This window comes from Aphelocoma coerulescens, unplaced genomic scaffold (genome assembly GCF_041296385.1).
Source record: "Aphelocoma coerulescens isolate FSJ_1873_10779 unplaced genomic scaffold, UR_Acoe_1.0 HiC_scaffold_60, whole genome shotgun sequence".
Lineage (NCBI taxonomy): Eukaryota > Metazoa > Chordata > Aves > Passeriformes > Corvidae > Aphelocoma > Aphelocoma coerulescens.
Genome location: NW_027183949.1, coordinates 1,222,486 through 1,234,679, shown reverse-complemented (window position 1 = coordinate 1,234,679; position 12,194 = coordinate 1,222,486). Strand labels below are relative to the sequence as shown.

At 53.5% G+C, this 12,194-nt stretch overlaps 1 pseudogene; it reads right to left on the bottom strand.

Annotated features, from left to right (window-relative positions):
- Window positions 1–10,311: 10,311 nt before the first annotated feature.
- LOC138101983 (olfactory receptor 14J1-like) lies at window positions 10,312–10,886 on the bottom strand (annotated as a pseudogene).
- Between the last annotated feature and the right edge of the window lie 1,308 nt (window positions 10,887–12,194).

Sequence of the window (12,194 nt, the reverse complement as noted above, 5' to 3'; positions counted from 1 at the left end):
CGCGTGCCCAGGGATGCTGGGGCGAGGCTCCGGGAGCAGGCAGCATCCCGCTAATGAAGTGCCTCTCTATTCCGTAGGAACACCAGCGTACAGCCCCCCGGAATGGACCCATTTTGGCTGGTACTACGGCGAGGCAGCTACCGTCTGGTCCCTGGGCATCGTGCTGCACCAGATGGTCTGCGGGCAGCACCCGTTCCCGAAGGGCCGGAACATCAGCTGGGGCCAGCTGTCGCTCCCAGAACGGCTCTCTCAAGGTGGATGCTCATCCCTGCGGCACGGGGGGAATAGCAGTACTGGGAGACAGCAGCGGGCTCATGAGCATCCCGCTCTGGCAGCTGCCGAGGAGGTGGCACATGCCTCGCTCTCCTGCTCTCCTCCAAAACAAAGAATGGATGGGAAAGTTCAGGCACAGCTCGGAGCCCCCATGGCATGGCCTGGGCATGGCAATAGTGGGGCAAAGCGGACAGGAGCCTTCTGCAACTGACCGGCGCTTTCTGGTTTCTCCCCACAGACTGCAAGGAACTGATCAGATGGTGTCTGTCCCTGCACTCCTTGGACAGGCCCTCATTAGAAGACCTGTCGTGTGATCCTTGGCTGCAGGATATTCATCATCCATAGAAGAAGGGAGAGAGCCACAGGCACACTTTGATCCAGGGAGCCGGTAAGTTACAGCTCCACACGTGCCTTGGCCAGAAGAAGCCAAGAAATGCAGGCTTTTTTGCCCTGCCTGTATCGCTGCGCAGGGGTCGTCAGATGGGGACCTGCAGCCCTTGTGCTGGCGCTGAGCTGCTCTTCCCAGCACTGGTGGCCGCCGTGCAAGCTGCTTTTGCTTGTCCTGCTTCACTGACAGCCGGGGCCCTGGGCGGGGCACTGACAGCCTGCTCTCAGCCGCAGGGAAGAAGGAGCCCCTGGAGAAGCTGTACTCCTGCTGCTGCTGGAGACATGGAGGGCGACGTCAAGGATGGCAAGCTCTTCCTCGACCTGGCCACCGGCAAGCTGAAGATGATGGGCTTCGATTCTGGCACCTTCTTCAAAGCCAGGCTCCACAGCGAATTTACAGATGAGTCCACAGCCAGGGGGATGCTCCCAGATTTGGGCATTGCACGGCCTGGCCGGGAAGCAAAGGTTCCCCCCTTTGCTGGGGCGGATGCAACTAATTCTTCAGCCGGCTGCCAAGCTGCTTTTCGGCAGGGCGGGCGGGATGGGCTGGGGTGCTTAGGAAATGGGAGTCGGCCCCTGGCCCTGCCAACAGCCCCCACCGCCCACTGTTCCCCGGGCTGGGGCTGGGGCAGCCAGCCCGACACAAACAAGCCCCCATGGCAGGAGCAGAGGTGGCACTCCAGGAGCTGTGCACGGGCTGCTTTGTTTTGCAGGAAAGGAAGGGCTTGGGCTGCTCCACTCGGCTTGTTTGCTTTGGGCTCGCTGTGCCTGTTGGGGGTCAGTGCGGGGGGGAGGGGAGAAAGCGTGGGCTTCCCTCGCCCGAGGGTGGGTTTTTCCCCAGCATGTAGGGAAGGTTGGGCCTTCCTCAGGCCCCCAACAGAGAGAAGACTTTTTACCTTTTTTCTTGTTTCTCCTTTTTGTCTGTAATCCCTTTTCATTAATTTGTTGTTTGTTTCCCTTAAAGGAAGCGTTGTAGGTGGTGTCCAGTCTGGATCGGGAAGTGCTTGGGACCAGCTGCAGCGTGGATGGGACGGGGCCTTGGAGAAGGCCGAGGACATCGCTTGGGAGCAGCTTTTCTTCCGGCGGCGGGTGGCGTGCGGTGGGTCCCCGTCTTCTTGGCACGGCTGGGATAAGGGCTTTTGGGAGATGGCAGCGAGCACAGGAGCATCCCAATGGGCAGCTGCTGAGGAGGTGGATCTGCCACGGCTGGCTGCGGGCGGTGGCACGTGTCCTGCCATCCTGCTCTCCTGCCAAAGGCAGCAGTGACGGGCGGCTTCGGGCAGCTCTCTGAGCACGGCCAGCATGGCCTGGGCACCGCGGGCGGCTGGGACAAGGGGGACAGCAGCCTTCAAGTGACGGGCGGTTTCTGCTTTCTCTCCTTGCAGCCGGGCTCTGTGGATGCTGAGGCTGCTCTGGGCTCCGCCAGGGCTCTGCTGCGGCTCAGCACCGGGCCGGAAGAAGCCAAAGAAGAACCGGTGTGAGCCGCAGCAGAGACGTGCTCGAGCATTTCAGCAACGCAGCTCAAGCCTGCAGAGTGCACGCCTCCAGGGGAAAACATGACACCCCCCCCCGCCCCCAAAATAAACTTGTTCAATAACTTGTGAAATGAAATCAATCTGGGATGACCCCAAATGACATTTCTCAGCTTGCTCAAGCTTTAGCTCAGCCCTTCTCTGAACAGTTCTCTGCCCCGCCTGCCTTTTACTTCACAAGTGCTCCCTCTTTTCCCCCAGTGAGTTGCCAGCTCAGGGCAGTCTCTGTCGCACTGTAGCCTTCCTTGATGCCTTTGACCACGAGGAGGAGCGAGCCCCAGGTTTAGGGACTCATCCTGTCACTGGCAGAAGAACAGCAATGTCTCAGAGGTCCGGTGAGACCTGAGTGTCATTCAAGAGCTGCCCTCCAGGCCTCAGCTCTCCTCACTGTTAGCTTCCCACTGCCCCTTTTCCTCGTCCTTCCAGCAGGATGAGCTCTGTGAATGCCCTTGACCCTCCCCACTCCTGCCAGCCCAGCCACCCAGCTCAGTTTGGCTTAAGCTGAAGCTTCTTTGTCTCCTCTGGCACGCCAGTGCAGTTCCCTCTGCGGGGAGCAGCAGCCCCAGAGCACAGCAGGCAACAGCGCAGGCCGCACCTGCACCGGCTCCCCTCCACGCGTGGCTGGGCTCTTGGTGGCAACTAAATGCTCCCTGTTTGCAGCTGTCACTGGAGGATGGCCCCAGGGCAGAGCCCAGCCCGGCTCCCACTGCATCCCCCGGAGCTTGGGGCAGACAGTGGTCCCAGAGCTGAGGTTCATGGTGCGCAGCCGGCGCTGTGGCTCGCAGTCGGTGTTTGCAAGTGTTGCGTTCTCACCTCCTGCAACTTGTGGGGAAAAGGAGCTGTGCGGCCGGGCCAGCACTGCCCCTCTGGGCAGTGACACGGCTGAAGGTCTTTGCTGTTGCAGAGGAGCCGGCATGGAGCCTTAGCAGGGCCTGGCAGGTGTGGAGCCGGATCTCGCCCGCTGTCCGGGGCTCGCTGCCCGCCAACCGCCCCCACCCGCCGCGCTCCCTTCTGCAGGGACGGAAGGCTCTGGCTGCACAAGGGTTCCCATAATGTCTTTGTACCCGTGGCTGCGGAACGAACACGGAGAGCGAAAGTGTCAGTCACGTTGCTTGCACATTCCTTCCTTTAGATACAAGGCACAGATCTCTTAAAAGGATAGGCAGGGATAGAGATTTCCCACATAGCCCTCTTTGGCGTAACTCACCTTGTAAGCTGGCGTCAGGGGCATTTTTTTCCCGGCCCTGTGGGAGTAGGTGTCCAAGAGCTGAAGTGAGCAGCATTTAGAAGCAGTTTCAAGATTTCTAGGCAGGAAGTGGAGCTGACAAGCATCTGTGTAACTCACCGTATTCATCGTGGAGACACGAGACCTGGAAAAATCCCAGCTCTCTGTGCATTTGTGCAAAAGGGGGAAGCAGCAGAAAGACTTTGTGTCTGCTTGTCCAAGCTCCAAGGAGCTGGGGTGGCAAAGGGTGGCCTGGGCTGGTGGCAGGTGAAGTCCTGTTTCATGTCATCATAGAGTGGCACAGGACAAAGCTAAAAGCACCCACAGCCACACTGATGAAGTCTTTCTGATGCTGCACATCCTAGAGGAAAAGCTGCTGTCACACAATCCATTGGTATTTATAACTTTTATTTGCAATACTTTAGGTCCAAGTTTCAAACCGCAATATTTTTACACTCAAGACACGGTCATGCACAATCCATATTTCAATTTCCTATTGCTTCAACCACAATTTAAAATAACTTAATATTGACAACAAAACCCAAAATCTTTAAAAAAGGATGCTGAGGTCAGTGAGATGGATCCATGCCATCAGCACATTTGCAAAGTAAATAACTTTGTTCTCTTTTTAAAAAGATCAGTTACCTCTTAATCCAAAGTTACAGAAGATTTTTCACTACACATTTGGTTTTTTCTCTTTCATATTTTTTCTGGTTTTTCTTTTTTCTAATTTTTTTTTTTTAAAGAGATAACACGTCTTAAAAAAGGATTGTACAGCAAAATGAGATACATTTCTGCTCAACAATGAAAATGTAGGCTCCTCCTCTGTTTACTTTTGTCTGGATACCCTGAAGAAAAAATCTAGCAGACACCAGCAGAGGTGTAAAGGGGTTGCTTTGGACTAAAGTGGAGTTTAGCACTGGTGACATCCTGACCCAGTCAAGAGTTGCAGAATTCTTTTGCAGATCTCGAACCATGTGCTTGCGGGCACAGCACCTGCAGTGCTGATGCACCAGGGCACGAGAAGAACTCTCTTATTCCCGCACCGAATTTGGGCTCTGCCCAAGCAGGAGGTGCTGCAGTGCTTTGCTCCTCGTTGCCGTGTGGAGCAGCTCCCTTCCTGCTGGCTGAGCTGCTCAGGCAGAGCCCGGCAGCTCCTGACCCTGAAGGGCTGAGGCCTTTCCCCTGCTGCTGTGCTACAGACGGATTCAGCAGCATTGCTGTACGTGGGGATACACAGCGGGACCAAAAGCAGTTGCCTTTGTAGACCCTAAGCTGAAAGGTGAAAAATCTCAAGAGACGAGGATGGAAGAGACTGGCAGGCTGCCTGTTTGCTGTGCTGCCCCACTTGTGAGCGGCCCAGCTTTGCGTGAGGCAGAGTGAGAACAAGGGGCAGCTCCCTCCCTCCCAGCCCCGCAGCCAAGGGGTCCCTCCAGTCCTGGGGCTTGGGGCACCATCAGAAGCTTCCAAGCAAAGGTTATCTTTGAACTTTCTCATTCATGAAATGCGCACGGTCATGAGCGCTCTGATAGATGTATCCACCCATTAGTGAAACATGGATTGACCTTTCTGTATTTGGAAGCTGGACAAGGCCATGAAATCTGACATCTGGCCTTGTTTGGGGCTGTATGGTCCAAGTCAACTCCCTTGCTTCCTCCTTGAGCCCTGGCCAGGCTTTGGGAGAAACAAATGGGAGAATGAAACCAGATGTTCCCACGCTAGAAGTGCTGTCGGTTTGTTAGTTCAACACTATCAAAGGTGGGCCCTCTCACAGGGAGGTTGGAAGCCTCACCTGTGGGTGGAGGCACCTGCAGGAACTCCCAGTGTCCGGGAATGGCTCTCCAGTCCTTGGCTGTGACAGCTTCCCCCAGCTGATGGGTGGCTCTGGGTGATGGTAAAGTCTGAGGGTAACTGCTGCTGTCTCTTTCTTAATCCCTACGGGCAATCTTTGGTAGGGATGATGGGGTGCATTGCTGAGCTTCTCCTTTTGTGATTCTTTGCTGCTTTGAACTACAGTAAATGACGCTGATTCCTTGAGTTGGTGTCTATGTCTTTGGTGCTGACCCTGCCCACTGGTAAAACAAATTTGGTATAGTCTGGCCGGATCACAACAAAATGCTGCTTTTTAAATGTAAGTGGAAGGAATCGGTCCCATCCAAAATTCCCGCATGGGAAGACCTTCCCTAGGGTTTGCTGGCTGTGGCGTGGGCTGAGGTCGGAGCTCCGTGCGAGCAATGAGGACGTCAATTGAAAGAAGCTGAAGCACTGGATGTATTAAAATGCATCCCAAAATTGCATATGGAAAAAGGAAAAGAACTTGTGGGTTTGGGAAGATGAGGGTGAATTTTGTTAACAGCATCTCGGAAACAGCACCAACAGAAGGAACGATTGTTGTTGAAACGCTCCCACATGGAGCGACAGAAGAAGTTTTTAATCTTGAGCTTGGATTTGTTTGAGCAAAGGAAATAATAATAATAACAACAATGAGAATAATAACAAAAAATAATGATCTACATGTATATAATATAATATAATAAAAATCGATGTTTATGTTTTCACATGTATATCATGACATTGTGAAATAATGCTCCAAATACCCATTTGTTAGCTTTGGCTGCTCAGGGATATAAGACTAAATACGCTACAGAAAAGGACTGGCCAGGACCCCAGCATCGCTGGGAGACTGTGGGAGATTGTATACAACAGATGAAGGAGGAAGGGATGAAAGTGGCTGTTTTTATAGGGTTTGCTGACGCTAGGACGTGGAATGCTTTGTCTGTTACTGCGAAAAATAAAGTGAGTAAGACTGCTGGGTTTTTCATATCCCAGACTATCCACAAGCTGCAGAACTGATTGAACAGATGAAGGGGTTGTTAAAAGAACAGTTGAAAAATATAGGAGATGGGAATGTGTCGCAATGAAAAACCCACCTCCCAGATGTGCTCCATATCCTTAACAATGGGCCCACTGGGGAAATGGAAACCCCCTGGATGCGCATGGCTGCACCCAATTTGCAAATAGAACCACGGACATTGACACTTTGACTTCCTGGGAAATTGTTCCAGGGGTGATGGTCCCTGACAGGGCCATCGCAGAGGCTGCAGGGCTGGACCTTTACGCATTAGAATTAATTAGGAAAAATCAGAAGCAAATGAGAGTTATCAGTACCGGCACAGGAATTCAGGTTCCTCCGGGACACTTTGGTTTGATAACTGCCCACTCAAGCTTGGCCTTGACAAGTGTTCATATGGTGGGAGGAGTGGTTGGTGCAGATTATCAAGGAGAAATTAAAGTAGTTCTGTTAAACAATAGTGAACAACACTGGATTATTCAACCCCACGGCAGGGTAGCACAGTTATTGATATTGCCAGTTTGTAAAACAACCGTGAAAAAAGGACATCCACTTCACATCACTACTGTTCATGGAGATAAAGGGTTTGGATCCACCAGTCCTGATCATGGAGCCAGAGTGTGGGTCCAGAGGCCAAATGGCCCGCCCGAGCCAGCTGAAGTAAGAGCTGTAAACAAAGACAACACTGTTTGAATCCTGAAACCTGGGTGAGAAAGATGGGCACATGTCCCTGCAGCCAAGTGTTCTGTGAGAGAACAAAGAGATGTTACAGGATATTGTTTTGCAGAGCCTGCCAGACCAAATCTCCCTGTTTGCCCCAATGGTCCCTTTGGAAAGTGCTCTGATCCACGGCGCTCGATGTGAAGACTGATGTGCCACTGAGTGAGTGACTTCTGCAGACAGAAAGGGACCACTTAACAGTGAAACTATTGTTGATCTTGTTGATTTAATGTTGTCCTTGTAATCGGAGCACTGGTTGGGAAAATAGCTTTCTAACAGCAGGAGCAGAGATAGGGAACTCATTTAACCTCAGTAATTGCTGGGTGCGTGGAAGTCCAGAAGGATTCGATGACTGGCCTTGGCTGGCCCATCTGGCCCAACCCAAATGGTGGGTTAGAAACTTGAGCACAGTTCACGATAAAAACAGAGCTCTAGACCGAGGGTGGCGATCCCCGACCGCTGCCTTTTCATAGAAAAGGCATTTCTTGCCTAAATCGGATAAAGAGGAATATATGTAGGGAAAAGTGTCTGTGGATGGATGTTGTCTCCTGGAATAGGTTGTATGCACCCACACTGTAAACTGTTCAATTGCAGCCAGTATAAAGGGAAATGGAATCAAACTCACGGACAGCTCTTTAATCATGGCTGGGTTAAGCGTTCCGATGAAGATTGTGAAAAGATACCCTTAAAGCACTTCCCGTATGATATTTTGGCTTGTCAACAAAGAATTTCTAATACTTAAATCTAAGATTGTAGGATGAAAAGAATTGTTATGAAGGTTGCAGTTCGTCTCTAGGTCAAAGGACTGATTGAAGGAGTGAGGCCTGAACAACAGGCCCTGACTGAGGCCTGAACAACAGGCTCTGAGGCAAAGTTGACATCTAGATGAACCTTCCAACCAAATGTTCTATTTGTATCTGCTCATTAACAAAGCATTAGTAGCAATATGCTCTATGTTCATTGGTGAAACACGGATTGACCTTTCTGTATTTAGAAACTGGACGAGGCCCCATCTGGCCTTGTTTGGGGCTTTAGGATCAAACTCCCTCGGTTCCTCCTTGAGCCCTGGCCAGGCTTTGGGAGAAACCAAACAGGAGAATGAGACCAGATGTTCCCACACTAGCAGTGATGTCGGCTTGTTTGTTCAACGCTGTCAAAGCTGGGCCCTCTCACAGCGAGGTTGAAGCCTCGTTGCCCACAAAGGTGGATGCACCTGCAGGAACTCCCAGGGTGCGGGAATGGCTCTCCAGTCCTTGGCTGTGACAGCTTCCCCCAGCTGATGTGAGGATGTGGATGATGGCAAGGCCTGAGGGTAACTGGTGCTGTCTCTTTCTTGATTACTGTACGCAATCTTTGGTAGTGATGATTGGGTGCTTTGCTGGGCTTCTCCTTTTGTGATTCTTTGCAGTTTTGCATTCTAATAACTTACACTATTCCTGAACTTGGTGTCTGTGTCTTTGGGGCTGACCCTGCCCACTGGCAAAACAGACGCTGAGGGCCCTCGGAGAACCAAAGGTGCCTTGCGACACCGTGGGGCCTCGTGTAACCAAGGGCACCACAGTGACAGCGTGGGGCCCAAAGGAACCAAGGGGCCAGCGTGGCACTGCAAGGCCTCGTGGAACCATGGAGAGCATTGTGACACTGAGGGGAGTCTTATAATCAAGGGTCCATTGTTTTCCTCTCCCTGCCCCGGCCCCAGCCCTGCAAAGAAGCCCAGTCCTGTCTGGCCCTGCAGCAGGAACTGGAGGCACTGGAGGTGCGGGACAGTGACTCTGTGTCTGGAATGCTCAGGAGATCCTCAGCTCGGGCAGGTCCTGCAGCCCCAGGGCCCCGCTGCCCAGCACAGCAGCAGAGAGTTGGCTCTGGGGCTCCTCAGGCTGCTCCTGCTGCTATCCCAGGGACAGGGCAGCCTCTTGCCAGGGCTCCTCTGCACACACACGAGCTCCTGCTCTTCTCCTGGCCCATCCCAGCTCCCCACAGAGCCTTTCCCAGGGGAACACGTCTGTGCTGGCCTGAGCAGCCCTTGCTGTAGCCTCTGCCCTGCTGCCCACAGCCCCCGAGCTGGGGGTGCTGCTCTGCAGAGCATGGGGGCTGTGCTGCCCGGGGCCATGGGCTGCCTCTGCTGGGCTGTGCTGCTCAAGCTGGGAGACAGAGCTCTGCAGCTGATGGTGCTCCCTGCACGGACCCCCTCCCACACAGGCTCTGCTGTGGCCATGGAGGGTGCTCCGAGGTGCCTGCCTTGTTCCAGGGCTGGCGCATGGGCTGGGGCTGCCCTGGATCCTCCTCTGCAAGTTCCCAGAGGGTCAGACGAGTCACTGCCCAGACTCCTTTCCCTGTACCTGCTGTGTCCCCTGGGGCTGCAGAGCTCTCATGGCTCACAGGAAACATTCAGTCCTTTATCTCTGGGTGAGCCCACCCTGGACAGGCCTGTGCCCAGGGAGCTCCACTCACGGCTGATCCCTGGCACACACTGTCCCTGCAGGTCCCCTGCGTTCTCCTGGCAGCTCCCAAGTCCCTCCAGAAGAACATTCCCCTGCCATCAGGCCTGGCACAAGCTGCAGAGCCCCAGGAAGGTTCATCACAGACCATTCACCATCTGGTGGGCACTGGCCACCACCAAGCAAAACCTGAACCACACCTGAGTCTCTTGAAGGCCACACTGGGACCCTGATCTCATCCCACTGAGCCCTGGGAGAACAAGGAACACAGGCAGCCTCTTTAGAGTCTCTTCCTTGGGCCTCTTCCTGACAGTGACTGTGCAGGGAGAGCAAAGCCTTCCTGCAGTGCCTTCAGGAGATGCCCTTTGCTGATGGAACTGCTGTGGCGGAGCCCAGCTGTGTCCCAGCAGTGCCCATGGCCTGTCCCTGCCTGTGACACGCAGCAGGACTCGCACCACCCACACAGAGCTGTTGGCCTTACACCATCACAGCAGCTCCAAAGGAGAGAGTGGAAGTAATAAGAGAGGAGCTCTGAAAAGACCAAGCTCTGCTGCTCCCTGGCTGTGCTGCTCTGCTGGGACTCTTCCCTGCCCCACGCCTGCAAAACTGGCCCTGCCCTCCAGCTTCAGGGATGGACTCAACCAAAGGATCTTGAACAAAGACCTTGCTGATGGGTCCTTTCTTTCATGTGAATACACACAGAGCAGACTCCTCATTGACACAGTCCCTGTCAACAGTCCCATTCAGCCTGTAAACAGGGAATAAGATGCATAACAAAATCTTTTGGGTACAACATTAACATAGGAAAAGAAAAAAAGCCCCCAAAGCACCACCACCAAAACAACCTGAGAAGGCAGGCTGGGCCTCTAATGATTACACTTTAGCCTATGGAGCTGAAAACAGGCAGGTTTTTGCTTCTGGAAAGCATCCAGTCATCATTTTCCTCAGGGCATCCTTGAGCTCCTGGTTCCTCAGGCTGTAGATGAGGGACTTCAGGGCTGGAGGCAGCACCGAGTACAGAACTGGCAGTGCCAGGTCCACGGATGGGGAGGACCTGGAGGGGGGCTTCAAGCAGGCAACAAAGCCAGTGCTGAGGAACAGGGAGACCATGGCCAGGTGAGGGAGGCACGTGCAAAAGGCTTTGTGCCATCCCTGCTCAGAGGGGATCCTCAGCACAGCCCTGAAGATCTGCACATAGGAGAAAAGAAGGAACACAAATGAACCAAAAGTTAAACAGATGGAAAACACAACAAGCCCGAGTTCCCTGAGGTGGCAGTGTGAGCAGGAGAGCTTGAGGATGTGTGGGATTTCACCCAAGAACTGGCCAGGGCACTGCCCTGGCACAGGGGCAAGGAAAAGGTAGTGGCCGTGTGCAGCAGAGCATTGAGAAAGGCACTGGCCCAGGCAGCTGCTGCCATGTGAGCACAAGCTCTGCTGCCCAGGAGGGTCCCGTAGTGCAGGGGTTTGCAGATGGACACGTAGCGGTCGTAGCACTCGACGGCGGCGAGGAGGGAAAACTCCGCTGAAATGAAAAAGAGGAAGAGAGAGAGAAAGAGAAAGAGAGAAAAAGAGAGAAAGAGAGAAAGAGAGAAAGAGAGAAGAGGAAGAGGAAGAGGAAGAGGAAGAGGAAGAGGAAGAGGAAGAGGAAGAGGAAGAGGAAGAGGAAGAGAGAAAGAGAGAAAGAGAGAAAGAGAAAGAGAAGGAGAAAGAGAAAGAGAAGGAGAAAGAGAGAAGGAGAAAGGGAAAGAGAAAGGGGCTGTGCAGCACCTCCTGCGTAGGAGGTGGTTGTGGTGTCCCAAAATGGAATTGTGCATGGCTTTGGGGACAGTGGTGCAGATGGAGCCCAGGTCGGTGAGGGCAAGGGTCAGCAGGAAGAAGAACATGGGCGTGTGCAGGTGCTGGCCGCAGGCTCCGGCGCTGATGATGAGGCCGCTGCCCAGGAGGGCAGCCAGGGAGATGCCCAGGAAGAGGCAGAAGTGCAGGAGCTGCAGCTGCCGCGTGTCTGCCAATGGCAGCAGGAGAAAGGGGCTGATGGAGCTGCTGTTGGACATTGGCTGTGTGTGGACATGGGGACCTGTTCATGGAGAAAAGTCAGTGACAGCTTAAGGGAAACGGCTCTCAGCCAAATCAAAGCCATGTCCCACAAATGCTTCTCCTGTCACACACTGACACCTTATGGGGATTCAGAGTGTCGCCACGGAGAACGGCTTTGGCTGGCCTGGGGGGGCCTTGCGAGAGACGAGAGACGGGGCGGGCCGGGGCCGCGTCTGGCAGGAGGCGAGACAAAGAGCAAGAGGCGAGACAAAGAGTAGGATAGTTAACGGGAGATTGGGCGAGGAGATGGTAATCTGTAGCCCTTGGAGATGTAAAACATATAACCTTAGAAGCTGAAGTTTGTAGCTACTGAACTGTGGGTTTGGAACAGTATATAAAGATGTGACTCGTGCGAGGAAATTTGGCTTTGCATGCGGCCGGCGAAGTCCGTGTTCCATCACCGACAACACCCTTCTGTTTTTCTAGCAGATCTTCCTTCAGCTCCAGCCGCAGCCCTGCTTGGTGCTGGCTGCGTGCGACATGAGTTTCAGGGCAATTGCTCCGGGGGGTTTTATAATTCAGCCTTGCTGTGCAGAAGTGGGAGGGGGACAGCCACCTGTCCTGGTGTTACACTTTGAAACCCCAGCTAACACAAGGGCACTCCCAGGGCCCAAGAACAGGAATGGCAAAAGCTGTTAAAGTGTTCTAGAGGTTTTTACAGCTCCTCTTCATCT